General features: G+C 42.5%; 1 protein-coding gene and 1 pseudogene across 7 annotated transcripts in view; both read left to right on the top strand.

Moving 5' to 3' along the window:
* The window catches only part of CNIH3 (cornichon family AMPA receptor auxiliary protein 3), a 336,804-nt gene that overhangs the window by 176,086 nt on the left and 146,919 nt on the right, over positions 1 to 13,799 (top strand). The gene's annotated exons all lie outside the window — the stretch shown is intronic.
* Positions 1 to 13,799, top strand: part of LOC128930190 (aldo-keto reductase family 1 member B1 pseudogene) — a 29,075-nt pseudogene extending 15,276 nt beyond the window's left edge. The window contains exon 1 of the transcript XR_013529659.1: positions 1 to 13,799. This exon is cut by the window's left edge and continues 15,276 nt beyond it. The product of XR_013529659.1 is annotated as an aldo-keto reductase family 1 member B1 pseudogene (transcript).

Here is a 13,799-nt window from a genome sequence, read left to right as displayed (position 1 = left end):
AGAGACAGTATTATGCCTGGCAGTATCTAAGATAACAAGGCACTTCTTGATTTTGAACAAACTGGATTTAAGTTTTGTTTGGGGACTAGAAAAATAAATAAACCGTTGTATCACAAACCCTTTATGCCAGAGCAGACAATATTTCATTAAAAGACAGAAAAAGTGCTGATAGAATTCCTTCCTTTTTGGGAAGCTGATTCTTTTTGTCATGGAAAAAACACTGGTAAAAATACTCACATTTGCAGTCATCAGGATGGCAAGACTTGAATTTGATGCAGAAATGCATTTATCATTTGATACTTTTTTTCTGGTTGCAGGATTCAGCATTTTGATTTGCATTGATCATTTTAGAAAAATGAAGCATTTCTTGGTTGTGAAATAATTTGTTTCTTTGGAATATTCCAGTTTGTGGCCTAGTTCACTATGTAGTGTTTTCCCAAGACTTAGTGTAAGATAAGAAAATGAGAATCTCAGAAATGCCATAGTGGGTTGGCATTAAGTCTATGTGGATAGGATCAAGGGACATATTTAGGAGTGGGAATGATACAGCTACATCTGCTAACATCAGCTTCTATAGAATCCCTCAGACTGCTTAAAGCATGAATTCATGTGAAAAACTCTTAAAGATTATTCCATTTTCGGCCTGCATTACCTCTCTCCATTTCCCTCCCATTGAAACCCCAGCTCTGCCCACATCACTCAAGTCTTTAAAGGTTTACTGCAACTTACTTTTCCTTACCATTCCTGAGATGTCATTCATATTCATGCCTTTGCACTTTTGCCGTTTGCTCACAATGCCTTCTTTGCCTGTTTCCCTAGATCAGAATCCTACGAACTCATTTTTCAAGCCCTGTCTTAATGTCACCTCTACTGCACAGCCCTCCAGATTCCAATCACTCAACACACATAATGAGCACCTGCTATATGCCAGGCACTGTGCTGATGTTGTGACTAAAGACGCATAGGATGTAGTCCCTTCAAGGGACCACGTGTGTGTTTCCATAGCCACATCCTGCACATGCCCAGTAATATACTGGTTATATTAAACCAAAGCACAATCCTTTTTTTTTTTTTTTTTTTTAAAAAGTGCTCTGCTCCATTGCCCAGGCTAGATTGCAATGGTGCAATCATGGGTCACTGCAGTCTTGAAATCCTGGACTCAAGCGGTCCTCCTGCCTCAATCTCTCAGGTAGCTAGGACTACAGGCACATCACCACATCTGGATAATTTTAAAACTTTTTTTTGTAGGGACGAGGGTCTCACTATGTTGCCCAGGCTGATTTTGAACTCCTGGGCTCAAACGATCCTCCCACTTTGGCCTTTCAAAGATTAAAGGAATTAGCCACTGAGATTAAAGGAATGAGCCACTGCACCCAGCCCATTCATTCTTAAAAGTCTCCAGTTTCTGCACACACATGAATCAATGGCTTAAAGGAAGATGTAGATAGCACAGGGATTGTGGTTTAGCTTTTAATTCCAAACTAGATTAGATTTTTAAAAATTCATGACCAGCATTAGTCTTTAAAGCCAGACTTCATTGAAAGAGAAAAGGGCTTTCTAGAGACACACATTTCCCCGTACAAGACTAGAGCCATGAGTGAAGAGAGAACTCAGGACATCATGGAGGAAAAATGAAAGACTTTCTTCTCTTAGTACTACAGAAACAAATGGGGCAGAGAAGGAAGTTTTCATGTGAATGGTCTGGTTCTCTCCATGGGATCTGAACCTTGAAAAGGGATCTGGTAACAACCAGATGACCTGGGGACTTTGGGCACTTTAGGGCAATGTATTAGCCTGGTTCCACACTGCTGATAAAGACATACCTGAGACTGGGCAATTTACAAAAGAAAGATTTTAATGGACTTATAGTTCCATGTGGCTGGGGAGGCCTCACAGTCATGGCAGAAGGTGGAAGGCACATCTCACATGGTGGCAGACAAGAGAAAAAAGCTTGTCAAGGGAATCTCCCATTTTTCAAAGATCAGATCACATGACACTTATTTACTATAGTGAGAACAGCATGGGAAAGACCCAACCCCATGATTAAATTACCCCTCACTTCGTCCCTTCTGCAACATGTGGGAGTTCAAGATGAGATTTGGGTGGCAACACAACCAAACCATATCAGGCTAGTACTCTGCTTCCCTGGGAGACTTCAAGCCTCTTAGAGAAAGTCTGGATTTGGCAGGACCATTGTCTCAGCATGGTGTATATAGTGGGTTGAACAGCCTCCCCAAGTTTGTGTTCATCCAGAATCCCAAATGTAACCTCATTTGGAGATAGGGTCTTTGCAGATGTAATTAGTTAAGAATCTTGAGATAAAATTGTTCTAGATTCAGGGTAGGCCCTAAATCCAATGACTGGTATCCTTGAAGAGAAGAGGACACCCAGAGACACAGAAAAGAAGGCCATGGGCAGATGGAGGCAGAGATTGGAGTGAGGCTTCCACAAGCTGAGGAATGCAGAGAGCTGCTAGACATTGGAAGAGGCAAGGAAAGATTCTCTTCTAGAGACTGGCAGGGGAGCCTGGTTCTGCTGACCCCTTGATTTTAGACTTCCATCCCCAGAATGATGAGAGGGAGAATAAAGGTCTGTTGTTTGGAGCTGCCTAGTTAGTGGTAGTTTGTTGCAACAGTCCTAGCAATTGAGTACCCTGTGGGAGCAGCAGGGCAGTGTTGGAGCTCTGGGTCATGCACCTGGTTGCCTGTCCTCACGCACGCTGCCTATGGAATTAAGAACTTACACAGGCCTGAGTGAGGATGCAAGTGTGCTAGAGGGACAGGTAACAGAGAAGATTCAGGGTTCAGGAAGGGGACCACAGACCCTGAACTTCAGAACGGCAGCTCTTGGGGCCAACACAGCATCCCAGAACATCAAGACATGGAGACAGATCAGCTAGGTCCCTGCAGTATGATATCAGTGTCCAGGTGAGACCAGAAGCAATCCAGTAGAAGCCAGGGGACAGTGTGTGGACCACAGAATTCACGCATGATGCCATCAGGGAAGAAGTTGCTGCCTGCACCCAGTACCCTCTTGGGAAGGAAGTGGGTGTCTGGCCAGAGCTCCTTTGGGAAGGAAAAGCCCACCTGATAGAGAATTTGTCCTCAGAAAATAAGTGCATGTTTACCTGAAAGAAGTATTTCTAACCTAGAAGAGCCTGAACTATTTTTTATTGAAAATTTTAAGAGAGGGAGAGGAGAAGATGGCGCTACAGGAGCAACTGAGGATTGCAGCTCCCAGTGAAAGGGCAGAGGGTGAATGGATGCTGCATTTCCAGATGGATCTTTATTGCCCACAGACCAGGAGATTCCCAGGTGTAGAAGCCCCACGGGCCGCTAGCACAGCTGTGTTGGCTGGCGTGGCCGTTTTGTCCAGTGTCGCAGTGCAGCGGCATTCCATACAAAATACACTGGTCTGTTAAAAATACATTGCCCTGTTAAACTGGCAATTTGAGATCTGGGAAGATTAGCACATTCATCTGATTAAATGGGACTTAAACAGAAAGCCAGGCCAGGAGACTCCTGGGCAGTGATGTTGTTTCAGCTGGCGCGGTGGGTTGCTGCATGGGAAATCACACAGATTCCGGCGCCCTTTCAGCAGGCAACTGAAACACCTGGGAGAGAGTCAACCGTTGAACTTAAAAAAAAAAGGGGGGGCTCTGAGGCAGGGAGCCAGGTGATAAGGCTCAGCAGGTCTCATCCCCACAAAAACAAACAAAACGGCAATTGGAAACGCTTGGGGTTGAGAGTTTCACGGCAAGCAAAGCTGAACCCAGGATGGTGCAGCTCGGTGGGGGAGGGGTGTCTGTCATGACTGAGGCACTCGACCCCTATGGAGGTACTCTGCCAATGCTGACACAGCCTGCCATTGCCGAGGCAACCCGCCATAACAGAGAGAGTCTGCCACTACAGAGGCAGGCCACCATCGCCACGGCAGTTCTAACCACACCCATATAAACAGGACTACAGGGAATTACACACGGCAGCAGGGCAGAGCCCACAGCAGCAGGGCAGAGCACACAGCAGCAGGGCGGAGCTCAGAGCAGCTCACCATAGCCTCAGCAGGCAGGCAGTGACTAGACTGCCTCCTTGCTGGGCAGGGCAGTGCAATGGATCCTCATTAATAAAGTCCTAACTCCTCGAGACAGAGCATCTGAGTAAAAAAAAAAGGGCTTTATGAGTTCTGCTGCAGCAGACTTAAACATGCCTGTTTAGCAGCCCTGAATGAACAATGGAGCTCACAGCTCAGCACTTGAGATCCTATAAAGTACACACCGCCTCCTCAAGCAGCTCCCTGACCCCCATATATCCAAAGAGTCACCTCACAAAGGACTGATCAGACTGACATTTGGTGGGCATCATTCTGGGACAAAGATAGCAGAAGAAACTGGTAGCAAACCTCACTGTTCTTCAGCTGCTACAGGTCTTCCCCAGGCAAGCAGGGCCCAGAGTGAACCTCAGCAGTCCTACAGCAGAGGGGCTAGACTGTTAGAACAAAAACTAAGAAACAGAAATACTTCATCATCAACAACCTGGATGTCCACTCAGAGACCCAATCAGAAAATCAGCAACTACTCTGACGACAGGTGGATAAATCCACAAAGATGGGAAGAAACCAGAGCAAAAAGGAGGAAAACACCCGAAACTGGAACACCTCGCCTCCTACAAGGGACCACAACTCGTCACCAGCAAGGGAGCAAAGCTGAATGGAGAATGAGGGTGATGAAATGACAGACTCAGACTTCAGAAGGTGGATAATGAGAAACTTCTGTGAGCTAAAATAACATGTTCCAACTCAATGCAAAGAAACTAAGAACCTTGAAAAAAGATTTGAGGAAATAATAACAAGAATGGACAACCGAGAGAGGAATATAAGTGAATTGATGGAGCTGAAAAACACAACACGAGAACTTCACGAAGCATGCTCAAGTTTCAACAGCCAAATTGACCAAGCAGAAGAAAGGATATCAGAAGTCGAAGATCAACTCAATGAAATAAAACAAGAAGGCAAGATAAGAGAAAAAAATGCAAAAAGGAATGAACAAAGTCTCCATGAAATGTGGGATTATGTGAAGAGACCTAATCTACATTTGATAGGTGTAGCAGAATGTGATGAAGAGAATGAATCCAAGCGGGAAAATACTCTTCAGGATATTATCCAGGAAAATTTCCCCCACCTAGCAAGACAGGCCAAAACTCAAATGCAGGAAATACAGAGAACACCACAAAGATATTCCGCAAGAAGAGCAACCCCAAGGCACATAATCTTCAGATTCACCAGGATTGAAATGAAGGAGAAAATACTAAGGGCAGCCAGAGAGAAAGGTCGGATCACCCACAAAGAGAAGCCCATCAGACTCACAGCAGATCTCTTGGCAGAAACCCTACAAGCCAGAAGAGAGTGGGGGCCAATACTCAACATCCTTAAAGAAAAGAACTTTCCACCCAGAATTTTGTATCCAGCGAAACTGAGCTTAATAAGTGAAGGAAAAATAAAATCCTTTGCAAACAAGCAAGAACTCAGAGATTTTGTCACCACTAGGCCTGCTTTACAAGAGCTCCTGAAAGAGGCACTACACACAGAAAAGAACAACCAGTACCAGCCATTGCAAAAACATAACAAATTCTAAAGGGTATCAACAAAATGAAGAATCTGCAGCAACTAATGGACAAAACAGTCCGCTAGCATCAAAATGGCAGTATGAAATTCACACATAACAATATTAAACCTAAATGTAAATGGGCTAAATGCACGAATCAAAAGACACAGACTGGCAAATTGGATAAAAAGCCAAAACCCATCGGTGTGCTGTATCCAGGAAACCCATCTCACATGCAAGGATACACAAAGGCTCAAAATAAAGGGATGGAGGAAGATTTACCAAGCAAATGGAGAGCAAAAAAAAAGCAGGAGTTGCAATTCTCATCTCTGATAAAACAGACTTTAAAGCAACAAAAATCAAAAGAGACAAAGAAGGACATTACATAATGGTAAAAGGGTCGATACAACAAGAAGAGCTAATGATCCTAAATATATATGGACCCAATACAGGAGCATCAGATATATAAGGCAAGTTCTTAATGACTTACAAAGAGACTTAGACTCCCACATGATAATAGTGGGAGACTTTAACACTCCACTGTCAATATTAGACAGATCAACCAGACAAAAACTTAACAAGCATATTTAGGACTTGAACTCAGACCCGGAACAAGCAAACCTGAAAGACATTTACAGAACTCTCCACCCCAAATCCACAGAATATACATTCTTCTCAGCACCACATCACGCCTACTCTAAAATTGACCACATAATTGGAAGTAAAGCACTTCTCAGCAAATGCAAAACAACTGAAATAATAACAAACAGTCTCTCAGACCATAGTGCAATCAAGTTAGAACTCAGAATCCAGAAACTAACTCAGAACTGCACAGCTTCATGGAAACTGAACAACTGGCTCTTGAATGTTGACTGGATAAACAATGAAATGAAGGCAGAAATAAAGAAGTTCTTCGAAACCAATGAGAACGAAGACACAACACACCAGAATCTCTAGGACACATTTAAAGCAGTCTCTAGAGGAAAATATATAGCAATAAGTGCCCATATGAGAAGAGTGGAGAGATCCAAAATTGACACCCTAACGTCAAAATTGAAACAGCCGGAAGAGCAAGATAAAGAAAACTCAAAACCTAGCAGAAGACAAGAAATAACTAAGATCAGAGCTGAACTGAAGGAGATAGAGACATGAAAAACCCTTCAAAAAATCAATAAATCCAAGAGCTGGTTTTTTGAAAAGATCAACAAAATAGACAGACCACTAGCCAGATTGATAAAAAAGAAAAGAGAGAATAAGCAAATAGATGCAATAAAAAACAATAAAGGGGAAATCACTACAGATTCCACAGAAATTCAAACCATCATCAGAGAATATTACAAACAACTTTATTCACATAAACTAGTAAACCTGGAAGAAATGGACAAATTCCTGGACACTTGAGTCCTCCCAAGCCTAAACCAGGAGGAAGCCGAAACTATGAATAGACCAATAAAAAGGTCTGAAGTCGAGGCAGAAATTAAGAGCCTACCAACAAAAAAAACCCAGGTCCAGATGGGTTCACAGCCGAATTCTACCAGACACACAAAGAGGAGCTGGTACCATTCCTTCTGTAACTATTCCAAATAATTCAAAAAGAGGGAATCCTTCCCAAATTATTTTATGAGACCAACATCATCCCGATACCAAAACCTGGCAGAGACTCAATAAGAAAAGAAAACTTCAGGCCAATATCCATGATGAACATAGACACAAAAATCTTCAATAAAATACTGGCAAGCTGATTGCAACAGCACATCAAAAACCTTATCTACCACGATCAAGTAGGATTCATCCCGGGGATGCAAGGCTGGTTCAACATACACAAGTCCTTAAACGTAATTCACCACATAAACAGAACCAAAAACAAAAACCACATGATCATCTCAATTGACTCAGAGAAGGCCTTTGACAAAATTCAACAGCCCTTTATGCTAAAAACCCTCAATAAACTCGGTATCGATGGAACGTATCTCAAAATAATAAAAGCTATGACAAACCAACAGCCAGTATTATACTGAATGGGCAAAAACTGGAAGCATTGCCTTTGAAATCTAGCACTAGACAAGGATGCCTTCTCTCACCACTCCTATTCAATATATTACTGGAAGTTCTAGCCAGAGCAATCAGGCAAGAAAAAGAAATAAAGGGTATTCAAATAGGAAAGGAGGAAGCCAAATTGTCTCTATTTGCAGACGACATGATTGTATATCTAGAAGACCCCATCGTCTCAGCCCCAAATCTCCTGAAACTGATAAGCAACATCAGCAAGGTCTCAGGATACAAAATCAATGTGCAAAAATCACAAGCATTCCTATACACCAATAACAGACTGAAAGAGAGCCAAATCAAGAATGAACTGCCATTCACAATTGCTACAAAGAAAATAAAATACCTAGGAATACAACTCACAAGGAACATAAGGGACCTCTTCAAGGAGAACTACAAACCACTGCTCAACGAAATAAGAGAGGACACAAACAGATGGAGAAACATTCCATGTTCATGGTCGGGAAGAATCAATATTGTGAAAATGGCCATACTGCCCAAAGTAATTTACAGACTCAACGCTATCCTCATCAAGCTACCAATAACCTTCTTCAAAGAATTGGGAAAAAACATGTTAAACTTCATATGGAACCAAAAGGGAGCCCACATAGCCAAGTCAATTCTAAGCAAAAAGAAGACAGAAGGAGGCATCACACTACCAGACTTTAAACTGTACTGCAAGGCTACAGTAATCAAAACAGCATGGTACTGGTACCAAAACACAGATATAGACCAATGGAACAGAACAGAGGCATCGGAGGCAGCACAAGATATCTACAACCATACAATCTTTGATAAACCTGACAAAAACAAGCAATGGGGAAAGGATTCCCTGCTTAATAAATGGTGTTGGGAAAACTGTCTAGCCATTTGCAGAAAGCAGAAACTGGACCCGTTCCTGACACCTTACACTAAAATTAACTCCAGATGGATTAAAGACTTAAACATAAGACCTGGCAAGACCTGGCACCATAAAAACCCTAGACGAAAATCTAGGCAAAACCATTCAGGATGTAGGAATAGGCAAGGACTTCATGACTAAAACACCAAAAGCATTGGCAACAAAAGCCAAAACAGACAAATGGGACCTAATCAAACTCCACAGTTTCTGCACAGCAAAAGAAACAGTCATTAGAGTGAATCGGCAACCAACAGAATGGGAAAAATTTTTTCGCAGTTTACCCATCTAACAAAGGGCTGGTATCCAGAATTTACAAAGAACTCAAACAGATTTACAAGAAAAAAACAAGCCCATTCAAAGATGGGCAAAGGATATGAACAGACACTTTACTAAAGAAGACATACATGAGGCCAACAAACATGAAAAAATGCTCATCATCACTGGTCATTAGAGAGATGCAAATCAAAACCACACTGAGATACCATCTCACGCCAGTTAGAATGGCGATCATTAAAAAATCTGGAGAGAACAGATGCTGGAGAGGATGTGGAGAAATAGGAACACTTTTACACTGTTGGTGGGAGTGTAAATTAGTTCAACCATTGTGGAAGACAGTGTGGCAATTCCTCAAGGACCTAGAAATAGAAATTCCATTTGACCCAGCAATCCCATTACTGGGTATATATCCAAAGGACTATAAATCATTCTACTATAAGGACACATGCACATGAATGTTCATTGCAGCACTGTTTACAATAGCAAAGACCTGGAACCAACCCAAATGCCCATCGATGATAGACTAGACTGGGAAAATGTGGCACATATACACCATGGAATATTATGCAGCAAACAAAAACGATGAGTTCGTGTCATTTGTAGAGACATGGATGAATCTGGAGAACATCATTCTCAGCAAACTGACACAAGAACAGAAAATGAAATACCGCATGTTCTCACTCATAGGCGGGTGATGAACAATGAGAACACATGGACACAGGGAGGGGAACACTATACACTGGGGTCTATTGGGGGGAATAGGGGAGGGACAGGGATGGGGAGGAGCTGGGGAGGGATAGCCTGGGGAGAAATGCCAGATGTGGGTGAAGTGGAGAAAGGCAGCAAATCACAGAGCCATGTGTGTACCTATGCAACTATCTTGCATGTTCTGCACATGTACCCCAAAACCTAAAATGCAATTAAAAAAAAAACATTTAAGATCTTTGTGGTGTGTGTATATGTGTGCGTTGTCATTAAGAATTGATCACCGGCTGGGCGTGGTGGCTTATACCTGTTATCCCAGCACTTTGGGAGGCCAAAGTGGGAGGATCCCTTGAGCCCAGGAGTTTAAGACCAGTCTGAATAACATAGGGAAATCCTATCTCTACAAAAAAGTTTTTAAAATTAACGGGGCCTGGTGATGTGTGCCTGTAGTCCCAGTTACTCAGGAGGCCAAGGTGGGAGGATTGCTTGAACCAGGAGGTCAAGGCCATAGAAAGCTGTGGTCATACCACTGTGCTCCAGCCTGGGTAACAGAATGAGACCCTGTCTGAATTAAAAAAAAAAAAAAAAAAAAAAAAATAGAAACCCTAAAACAAAGAATTAATTACAAGATGAGACCAGTTATGGAAATAGGTTTCTAGCTTTTTCCTATTTCAGTTACAGTATCTTAATGTCAGCTCCCATCTCCTCTCATTCCTAGACATTTGCCATATTCTGTTGTGTTTCCCACTACCCCCTGTTTGTTCTTTCCCTCGAACTGTCAGCCTCTTGTGGGTAGAGATGACACAAACATCTTATGTTTGGATATCTATCTGTGCCTGCAAGACCTAACAGGGCAATCCTAACACATGGTGTCATCTCACTGAATATTTGTTGAATGAATGAAAAAGGTCAGAATGTATACATAATTTAAAAAAATTGTTTCTCAATATCTTTTACGTTTTACAGACTGTGTCAATTTTCTTAGGGCCTTTGCCTCAGACATGCATGAAGCAGGAGTGTGAGGTCTGTGGAGTGAGCAAGGAGGATGGTAGAGGCTCTGATGATAACGTCTGGGGAAGAATTCCCATTTAGGATCTTTCCTTTCAAGAGTCATGGCCTTATGGCAGAGTGTCCTATGCACATGAATAAATCAAGGATGAAAAGGAAGTTTTTGGAAACAGCATAGTTTCTGGTAGGATCTTTGCTGCTACTTAAAAAAAAAAACAAATATTTAAACTCCCACAGTGTAAATTAATTCAGATGTAAATAACCATTCAGACAACCAGGAATCTGACAAGCAGAGGTGTCTGCCAACATGTCCTGAGTAATTAGCTAGATTTTTGCACTTTTTTCATTCTGCTGGCAGCACTAGGCAACACTTACTTATTTCTTAGCTTCGACTTGATGGTGCTGATTCTAGGAGTTAAAAAAAGACTTTGGATAATAAGGGGGCAGCTTCTCAGGCTTGGGAACCTACTGTGGGAGTAAAGGCTGGCCTTCAAAGTTTCTGTTCTTAAGTCTGGAGGTGATTAGCATTAAGCCGTGGGCCCAGCCACTGTCTTCTTCCTGACCCTTTTTTTGTTTTGGAGCCATTTTCCTGAGAATAATGACATCTATCAATTTCCCAGATCTCTGCAAGAATGGATTGAGGAGTCTGAGCTCTGAAGATCAAAGTGGCTAAGCAAGCACCATTACTACTGTTAAGAAAACCTGCAAGGCATGAGTAGAAACTTTCTAAGTTTGTAACTACTTTTGCCTGACCTCTGCCTGGTCAGGGCAGCTGTGTGATTTACAGGCACAGAAATGCACCACGTTGCTATTCCCAGACCCTGCCACAAAGGACTGTTGAATTCCCAACATCTCCATGCTCACTTCCCGTCCTCACCATGAATGTGAGACACTTTGAAGATATAACACATTATAGAAACACACAGCATTGTTTTTATAATAAGTCTACATTTTGAATCAAAATAATGGTTTAGTCTTCTCAGATGAGAGGGAGTATCTGGGGCTAAATGAAGGTATTTGCAGGCAAAACTGATTTTGTTCTGGGTGAGCTGCAGCCTGCAGCCTCTTTTCAAAGTTGACACCTAGGGGGTTTGGCCAGGGCTGCGTTTGGCATGAATTGTTGATGTTTGGTCACCTTTATGTCTGATAGCTGCTCTACAGCTTAATGTGATATTTCTGCCCAAATTCAAGTGTTGATGAGAAGAAAAGATTTTTAATCCAAAATATACACACAACTGCCCAGGCCCAGGGAAAGGACTTCTTTGACCTAGAGAGCTCCCACCCCTGAAGTTACATATACAGAAAAACCATGTGGGAGGCAGTTGGAAAGGTAGATCTAAGCTTCTCTTGAACTTGTTTTTATTTAATCCAGGTTAGTATATAAGGCTGCCTGATCTACCTTTCTAATTATATTTCCTGTTTCACTTATTATTCACTCTAGCTAAGTAGGTCTGTTCAGTGACCAGTGAAAATAACATGTACATTGACACCCTGCACCACTTCACACGTCTAAATTCTACCTGCTCTAGCTGCGGTTGAATGGTTAAGTCCTCTGTAAAGTTTCTCCTTATTCCAGCCCCTGTTCTCTCAGTACTGGGGAGTCATTTGTATTCTGCACTGGCTCCTTTGTGAAGTGCCAAGTTTGAGGACCAGCTCTTCAGTGGAACTCCCTAGGTTTGAATCCTAACCCCACTGTTCACTAGCTGTGTGTCCTTGGCAAAGTCACTCAACTTCTCTGTGTACCTCTGGGTCTTACAATGGGTAGCTGAGAAGGGCTTGGTCTCACTGAAGAGATGAGTTTCTTGGAGGCCCATTTACATGATAAGGAGAGACCATAGACTGATCAGGCCCAGCTCTCTTGGCAATGGCTCCTTTCCTGAACACCAAGACACAAAAGTTGGAGAATGGTTCCAACTGGAGAACTTGTGGTTTTATAGGTTTCAGATACGATATTGTAAAACAGCCCATTTTTATTGTCAGAGGCTTAAGCTGTCAGGTTCCTTTTCCCTCTCTCCAGGAATCTAGCATCCTTCGGCCTTCACCTCTGAGATACAGCGGGGAAGGTTCAGAATTCAGGCTTTAGAGTCAGATAGATTTGGGCATGACTGTTAGCTGACCCTGCCATTTACTATGTGACCTTGGTGCCTAATCTGTGCCTTACACTGTTTTCTTATTGGCAAAACGGGGATGATAGTACCCATGTTGCAGAGGGTGAGAATTAAAAAGAGTGCAAGGCAAGTACTTGCCCAAGATGTGATACCAGGAAGCAATCAACATAGATTATTGATAGCCACTATTTATAAACTGCTTTCATGGAACACATAAAGAGTGGCTGTTGTTGTGGTAAGGTCATGATGACACCCGATGCTCATTCAAATGACACATCCAGGACTTATGTTTTGTCCCAATGTGAAAGCATCTTCATTCCGTGTGTATGTGTGTATGTGTGTGTATGTATATAAAAGCTGAGATTCTGGTCGAGTTTAGAGGAATGAAAGACAAGAGAGCAGAACTCAATGAACAGACAGGGCACTTTCATGACGTATTGAAGTCAGGGCCTAAAAGGGGTAGAAAAAGGAGAGGAAATCACAGCAGTAATATTCAGGCTATAAAATTAGATTTGACATCAGTCTTGTGGGTTATAGACTTGTTAGCTGTAGGGTTAAACTTAGTAGCCTCAGATATTGTTCAGGATGCCTGAAACAGGAATGAAAAATGGCATACCCGTTCATGGCTGATGGAAGCGGAGGAATATATTTCACATCTGACAAGAAAGCTCAGGACTTCAACTTTCCTGTTGGAATTAGCAAATCAGGAAAAAAATTGGCATCACAGAATTATCATGCCCAACCCTGTGTATCGACTGCTTAGCCTTTAGAAGGGCAGAGGGCTGAACTGGGGATCTAGCTTTGACAGCTGAAGTTGGGGGGATGTGGGCATTCGGCATGCACCAGGAAGCTCCCCTGCTCAAGTTCCACAGGTTCTGAGTGGGGCGATTCCCCTGACAAACATCTGCTTCTTAAGCAGTACTGTGAAAATAGATGATACATCTCCAGGTGTGGAAGGATCCAGGCCCAGAACTAGATGAGGAGTTTCTAATAAAGGCTCATTGTGACTTGTTTACAGTGTCTGTTTAGTAGGAAATGCAAGCAGGAAGCTGTATCCCATTACTCTGTCTCCCTGGGCCAAGGACTCTCTGAAATGGTCAGTTCTGTGGCTAGAGGTTCTCCCCAATTCCCATCTCCAGCTCTGCTATGTTACTAC

This window comes from Callithrix jacchus, chromosome 19 (assembly GCF_049354715.1).
Source record: "Callithrix jacchus isolate 240 chromosome 19, calJac240_pri, whole genome shotgun sequence".
Classification (NCBI taxonomy): domain Eukaryota; kingdom Metazoa; phylum Chordata; class Mammalia; order Primates; family Cebidae; genus Callithrix; species Callithrix jacchus.
The sequence above is the reverse complement of the archived record's forward strand: the minus strand, read 5'-3'. Positions and strand labels throughout refer to the sequence as shown.